Consider the following 7,241-nt stretch of genomic DNA (forward strand, 5'->3'; position numbering starts at 1 on the left):
GTGTGGTGTGGCAAAAAAAAAAAAAAATATATATATATATATATATATATATATATATATATATATATATATATGTAGTAATATTCCTTTTGAGTTCATGAGTTCATTTTTTTAATTAACTAATTTATTATTTATTTTTGGTTGCATTGGGTCTTCGTTGCTGCACACGGGCTTTCTCTAGTTGCGGCGAGTGGGGGCTGCTCTTCACTGCGGTGCATGGGCTTAATTGCGGTGTGCGGGCTTCTCTTTCTGGTACGCAGGCTTCTCATTGTGGTGGCTTCTCTTGTGGCAGAGCACGGGCTCTAGGCACTTGGACTTCAGTAGTTGCAGCACAAGGGCTCAGTAGTCCTGGCTTGTGGGCTCTAGAGTGCAGGCTTAGTAGCTGTGGTGCACGGGCTTAGCTGCTAGGCAGCATGTGGGATCTTCCCAGACCAGGGCTCAAACCCATGTCCCCTGCATTGGCAGGCAGATTCTTAACCACTGTGCCACCAGGGAAGTACGAATGAGTTCATTTTTGATCCGTGAGTTATATAGAAGTGTTGTTATTCAGTTTCCATATATTGGGGAATTATCCAGAGATGTTTCTGATATTGATTTCTAGTTTAATTCCACGGTGGTAAGATATACCTTGTCTGTACTGTAAACAAAGAAAAACAAAAGAGCATTTTTGCTCACCACCCAATTCTATAGGGATTAACCGGCTGCAGACACTCACAGACAGTGCAGTCCGTGCTTCAGACAGAGGAAATGACGATATCAGGATGCCCTGCACTTTTGACAAGGAGGCCCCTTAGATGTATAACTCAGGAAGAATTTTAATGAACTCAGATTCTTGCTTCTTCCCACACATAGGAAAGCACTAAAATCATATAGACATCATGAGATATCTATTCTTTGTGACCAACAGTAATCTTTTACCAAGATGTATACTTGAGTGCCAAAAATATCACATATAAACTGGCTTCTCTCCCACCTCTTCCGAGCAGTTTACTCAGAGCTACTGAGTAGCTGTCTGCTGGGCTATAGTCCTCAGTAAGACCTTGAATAAAACTCATAACTCTGACTCACTTTGCTGTACAGCAGAAACTAACACAACATTGTAAATCAACCCCAATAAAAGTTAATTTAAAAAATTTCTTTCAGGGACCTCCCTGGTGGTCCAGAGTTTAAGACACCGCCTTCCAATGCAGGGAACGCGGGTTCAATCTCTGGTGAGGGAACTAGGATCCCACATGCCGTGGGGCAACTAAGCTCAAGAGCTCTAGAGAGCAGCAACTGGAGAGCCCTCATGCCGCAACGAAAGATCCCGCATGCCACAGCAAAGATGCCATGTGCTGCAACTAAGACCCGACACAGCCAAAAAAATAAATATTCAAAAAAATTCTTTCAGTTGACTTGAATCCTTTTAGCTTTATTGAGACTCGTTTTACAATCTGGAATATGGGCTACCTTGGTAAATATACCTTAGTAAATATTCTGGATGCACTTTCAAAAGAATGTGTATTCTGCTATTGTTGGATGGAGTGTTCTATAAATGCTAATTATGTCAAATTGGTTGGTTGAATTGTTCAAGTCTTCTATACCCTTAGTGATTTTCTGTCTACTTGTTCTGCCAGTTACTGAGTATCGGTACTGAAATCTTTGACTATACTTGTGGATTTGTCTATTTCTCATTTTATTATTTCCATCAGTTTTACTTCACATATTTTAAAAATCTATCATGTATAAATGTTTAGGATCATTATGTCCTCCTGATAAATTGACCACATTGTCATACACAGTGACTTTCTTTGGCCCTGGTAATATTCTTTCTTCTGAAATCTACTGGTCTGATATTAATAGAGTCTCTCTAGTTTTCCTTTTATTAGTGTTAGTATACCTATGTGTGTGTTTATATTTAAGGTGCATTTCTGGTTGGCAGCATGTCTTGCTCTTTTATCCAATCCGATAATCCCTAACTTTTAATTGGAGTGCTTAGATCATTTATATATAATGCGATTACAGACATGATTAGGTTTAAATCTGTCATGTTGATATTTATTGTCTATTTGTCCCATTTGAGTTTGTTTTCTTTTCCTCTTTTACTTTCTTTTTTTTTTTAATTCCATTTATTTCCTTTGTTGGGTTATTAGCTATAGTGCTTCCTTTTGTTATTTTATTGGTTTATAGGGTTCATAGTATATTTAATCATTCCCTGCTAGGACTTTCCCCAAGAGAAATGAAAGCACATATCCACACAAAGACTTACACATGAATGTTCATAGCAGCTTTATTTGTAATAGCCAAAAACTGGCAACAGTCTAAATGTCCATCAATACATGAATGGATAAACGAATTTGGTATATCCATACAGTGGAATACTACTATCAATAAAAAGGAATGAACTGTTGACAGCCATAAGAACAAGAATGATTCCCAAAATAATTATGCTGAGAGAAAGAAGGCAGACCAAAAAAGTACATACTATATAATTCTATTTATATAAATTCAAAAAATGCAAACTATTCCATAGTTAAATAAACTATATTTGTGGTTGTCTGGGGATTGGTGGGGGCTAGGGTAAGCAAAGAGGAATGGGTGGGAAGGATTCCAAAAGGGCACATGGAAGCTTTGTGGGGCAGGGTTTAATTATCTCGCTTGTGGTGATGATTTCATGAGTGTATACATATGTCAAAATCCATCAAATTATACACTTTAAATATGTGCAGATTATTGTAGGTCAAGTGCATCTCATAAAGTTTTAAAAAGAAAATTGAAGGGAATTTCCTGGTGGTCCAGGGGTTAGGACTCGGCCACTTTCACTGCCATGGCCGGGGTTCAATCCCTCTTTGGGGATCTGCAAGCCACAAGGCAAGAAAGAAAAAAAGAGAGAGAGAGAAGGAAAGAAAAGAAAAAGAAAGAAAGAAAGAAAGAAAGAAAGAAAGAAAGAAAGAAGGAAAGAAAGAAGGAAATAAAAAGGAAGGAAGGAAGGAAGGGAGGAAGGAAGGAAGAAAGAAAAGGAAATTGGAAAGTAAGGAAATAAGAAGTGTAATTTATAATCTTACCACCCAAATATGATAACTATTAGCAACTTGGTCACTATCAAACTCTATAGACGCATTTTCAGATACCCAAGTGGTATCTGAAAATTTTCACAAACTGTAGTATTCCATTATGTTAAAAATAGTTTGACATTTCTCCCATTGCTAGCATCAGTTTATATTTGCCAAGGTAGTAGTTGCTATTATTGTTATAATTATACTGAAATGAATACTTTTATTATACAGTCATCCAGACAACAGATCTTGAAACCTTCCTAGGTATACCTCTCTTACCACCAAAATCAACTGATCACTAAATTCTGTCATTTCTACCTTCTCAATATCTGTCATATCTGTCACCTCCTTTCCACTCTCATCTTTAATGTGTTAAGTTAGTATAATTGTGTTAGGCTTGCATAAATTACAAACAAGAACACAAAAATTATACAACAGAGACTCTACTGTAAGGGGATGTGTTCCCTCTGGCCTTGCAGAGAGTGATGAGGATGAGTAGCTGTATCAAGGCTCTGAGAACCAACGTCCCCAGGAGTGACCCTCATTTTTCTTCTGAAAAAGTGAAATAATTATCTCTCATTCTTTTATCTTAATGTTAAAGATATTAAACCAATAAATCTAGTAAAATGAAAAAATCAATTTTTCTTGGACATTTAAATGTTGATTACAAGCTGATCAATTAATTAAATAACTATATTTTATATATCTGAGTATTAATCACACACATATATATATATTTGCATGGGCTCAACAACTCTTTCTCAGCCAAATACACCTCCCTTGAAAGGCTTTACCAAACTCTCCCTGCAATTGTCTACTCTAAGCTCTCTAGTGACTTAAGCTTGCACCACTTAAGACACATCTATAAGTGTTTATTAATAGCCTATGAATCCTCAGAGGACAAAGACAGGTACTTAATACTAGCTGTTAAATTTTATGTGAATGAGTGTTTTCTCCTTTGTCCACATACTCACTGATTCCCCTCAAGGCAGCTAACTAGTTAGGGATGATTTTTCTTTGTGCAAGTATCTAGTTGTATTGGCTTATATGTTTAGTGATCCTATGGATTTGCCTAGTACAGAACCAATCTTTTCAGAGTACCCTCAGGACTTCTTAAGGAAGGGAATTGTTTTATCAAGTGTATACCACAATGTCCATGTAAAAATGTTACCCAATAGTTCCATGATTTTTCATTCTTGATTTTGTCCAGAATTTTGGGGAGAGTAAGATCCAGTGCTGGGGATTTATCAACGAGGTTTAGTAGCATTTATTATCTATAACCCAAGTGGCTTGTAGCATATGGCAACTTGTACTATGTCTTATTTAATTTTAAATTAACATAGTATTCATTAATCATAGCAGGTTGAACCCAGGTGTATACTACTGCTAACTCACAGTATGTCACATTCAAGTAATAAAAAATAATAATAATAAAAATAAACCCACTGAAACAGCACAAACGGGAGAGGAGTACACAGTGGCACAGTTTCTTACATAAACTTAGCACCACTCTTTCTGTCTTCGAGCCTTCCCTGCACCTTGGCTGACGAGTGTATGGTACCAGCAAGTTTGGAGCCTTTGCAAAGTTCTGTGGCATAAACTGGTTTGCTTACTGTTGACTTTCTGTCACTGTAGACCAACAATTTGGCCTTGTTTTGTTGTTTAAGTTGGCATTCAGGATTCTATCAACTTTCCAGCTTCCTAGAGTTGCAATTTCTCATGTTTCATCTCCTCTACTTTTCTCTTTGCCTTATGGGTTTATGCTCTTTGTTTCTTTTCTACCATTTTAGTTAGGTGTGTAATAAACATGGGTTCAATTTGCTATGTTTCAATGAAAGTCTTCTTTCCATTGCTCTCAATGATTTTGTGTGTGTCTCCCCAACGGATAGTGAACTCCAAGGAAATCACTGTTGAAGTGTTATTTATACATCGTGGTACAGTACCTTCCAAATAGGAGTTACACTGTTTGTGTTTATTACTGATTACCTTGAATAGCATGCACAAGTGTCTTTGGGGGTACACAAAAGGCTTTTCGAGGACATTGGCAATTTCCAGGTCCTCAACTTCCATCTGTAACCTCTCCTAAAATTCATCTGAGAATGTCTGCAACCCAGGTATTGTACTGGCTTTCCTTTCTCTCTTCCTCTCTCACACTGCCTTTCTCCCCTCCTCTCTCACACTGCCTTTCTCCCTCTTTCACACACACCACCACCACCATCACCACCACACCTACATCTTTTTATTTATTTATTTATGGCTGCCTTGGGTTTCCGCTGCTGCGCACAGGCTTTTTCCACTTGCAGAGAGTGGGGGCTACTCTTCGTTGAGGTGCGCGGGCTTCTCATTGAAGTGGCTTCTCTTGTTGCGGAGCACGGGCTCTAGATGCGTGGGCTTCAGTAGTTGTGGCAAGTGGGCTCAGTAGTTGTGGCTCGCGGGCTCTAGAGTGCGGGCTCAGAAGTTGTGGTGCATGAGCTTAGTTGCTCCGTGGCACGTGGGAATCTTCCCAGACCAGGGATCAAACCAATGTCCCCTGCACTGGCATGCGGATTCTTAACCACTGTGTCACCAGGAAAGTCGCCACACCTAAATCTTTTTATGGCACAATTTTCCCAGGATGTATAAACCCACAGGACAGTATATAAAAATACAATTTGAAATATTACTTTGGGCCAATTTCTTTCAATTAAGGCACCATAACCCAAGGTCTGAATATGGATATATATTTGGCCTATGTCTCAATTTAGATATACTGTAGAGTGGGGGATGGGAGGAAGTAATGACAAATTTTTTTTTTTTTTTTGACTGCATGGCGCAGAATGTGGGATTTTAGTTCCCCGATCAGGGATCGAAACCTCGTCCTCCGTCCTCTGCATTGGAACCACAGAGTCTTAACCACTGGACCACCAGGGAAGTCTCTAATGGCAAGTTTTAATTAAAGACTTTGTCTCTTCCACCTGTTGTCAAAGAGCTTTGCTGCTGAGGAAGAGTCCTGTGAAAGTAAAAAAAGCTAAGCTGAGAAATGCTGAATTAACTAATTTCTTCCTGCTAATGGCAGGTCTCCATGTCTTAACTACCTACCTTAGAACACTATTATACAAAATGTATAAGAAACCTACTAAGACAGCACCCAGATCATGGATTCTAAACACCATTCTCTAATTAAAAACCAGGGCAGGCCCCTTGGAGAAGTGGTTGCTTCCAAAGATGGGACAAGAAGTCCACAAGATGAACCCGGAACATCTTGTGGTCCCACAAAGTAAGGAAGTCCTAACAAAAAGATGAGGTTTTGTTGAAAGAATGAAGGAGCCTACGTGAAGGAACTCTTCTAATAGCCAAAGGTGGAAGAATTTGAGCAACAAAGCAACACTATTATTGAATTTTAACCCACAGAACAAAATAAACATCCAGGAGTCCACCGTACCATTGATTAAGTGAATGGGGGAGAAGAGGCAGCTCTTCCTTAAGAGTATAATTCCAATTAGTGTAGAAGTAAAGCGGGAAATGGAAAATCACCATTTGCAAAACATCACAGTAATAATTGTTCTAGACAAGATCCACTAAAAGTAGTGGCTGACTGTAAGGACAATTTGCAGTCTCAAAGTATCTCCTCCAAGATATCTATCAACTAAAAGGGGAAAGACAGTAACTTTGCAATGGAGAAACCTGATGAAACCACCTTCACCAAGTAATCAAGGTCAACATCACCAATACTAAATGACTTATTGACATTGGGAATTCTTCATTTCTGTGATATTCTTCCAAAAAGCATAACATCAGTTCAGTCATGAGAAAACACTAGGCAAACCCAAATTGAGGGACATTAGACAAAATAACTGATCAATACTCTTCAAAAGTAACAAGGGCATGAAAGACAAGGAAAGACTAAGGAACTTAGCCTCAGACTTAGAAGTAACTAAATGTACTTTCTGGGTAATATAATGGAACAGAAATAGAACATTACTGGGAAAGCTGATGAAATCAAGGCTTTTGATTTAATTAACAGTAGTTTATCAAATATTAATTTCTTGGTTCTGATCATTGTACTATGGTTATATAAGATGCTAACATTAGGGGAAGCTAGGTGAGGTATACACGGAAATTGTAATATTTTTACAAATTTTCTGTAAATCTACAGTCAGTTCAAAATAGCAAGTTAAAAAAGTAGGGCTTCCCTGGTGGCGCAGCGGTTGAGAGTCCGCCTGACGA

Source organism: Lipotes vexillifer, unplaced genomic scaffold (genome assembly GCF_000442215.2).
Source record: "Lipotes vexillifer unplaced genomic scaffold, Lipotes_vexillifer_v1.1 scaffold217, whole genome shotgun sequence".
Classification (NCBI taxonomy): Eukaryota; Metazoa; Chordata; class Mammalia; order Artiodactyla; family Lipotidae; genus Lipotes; species Lipotes vexillifer.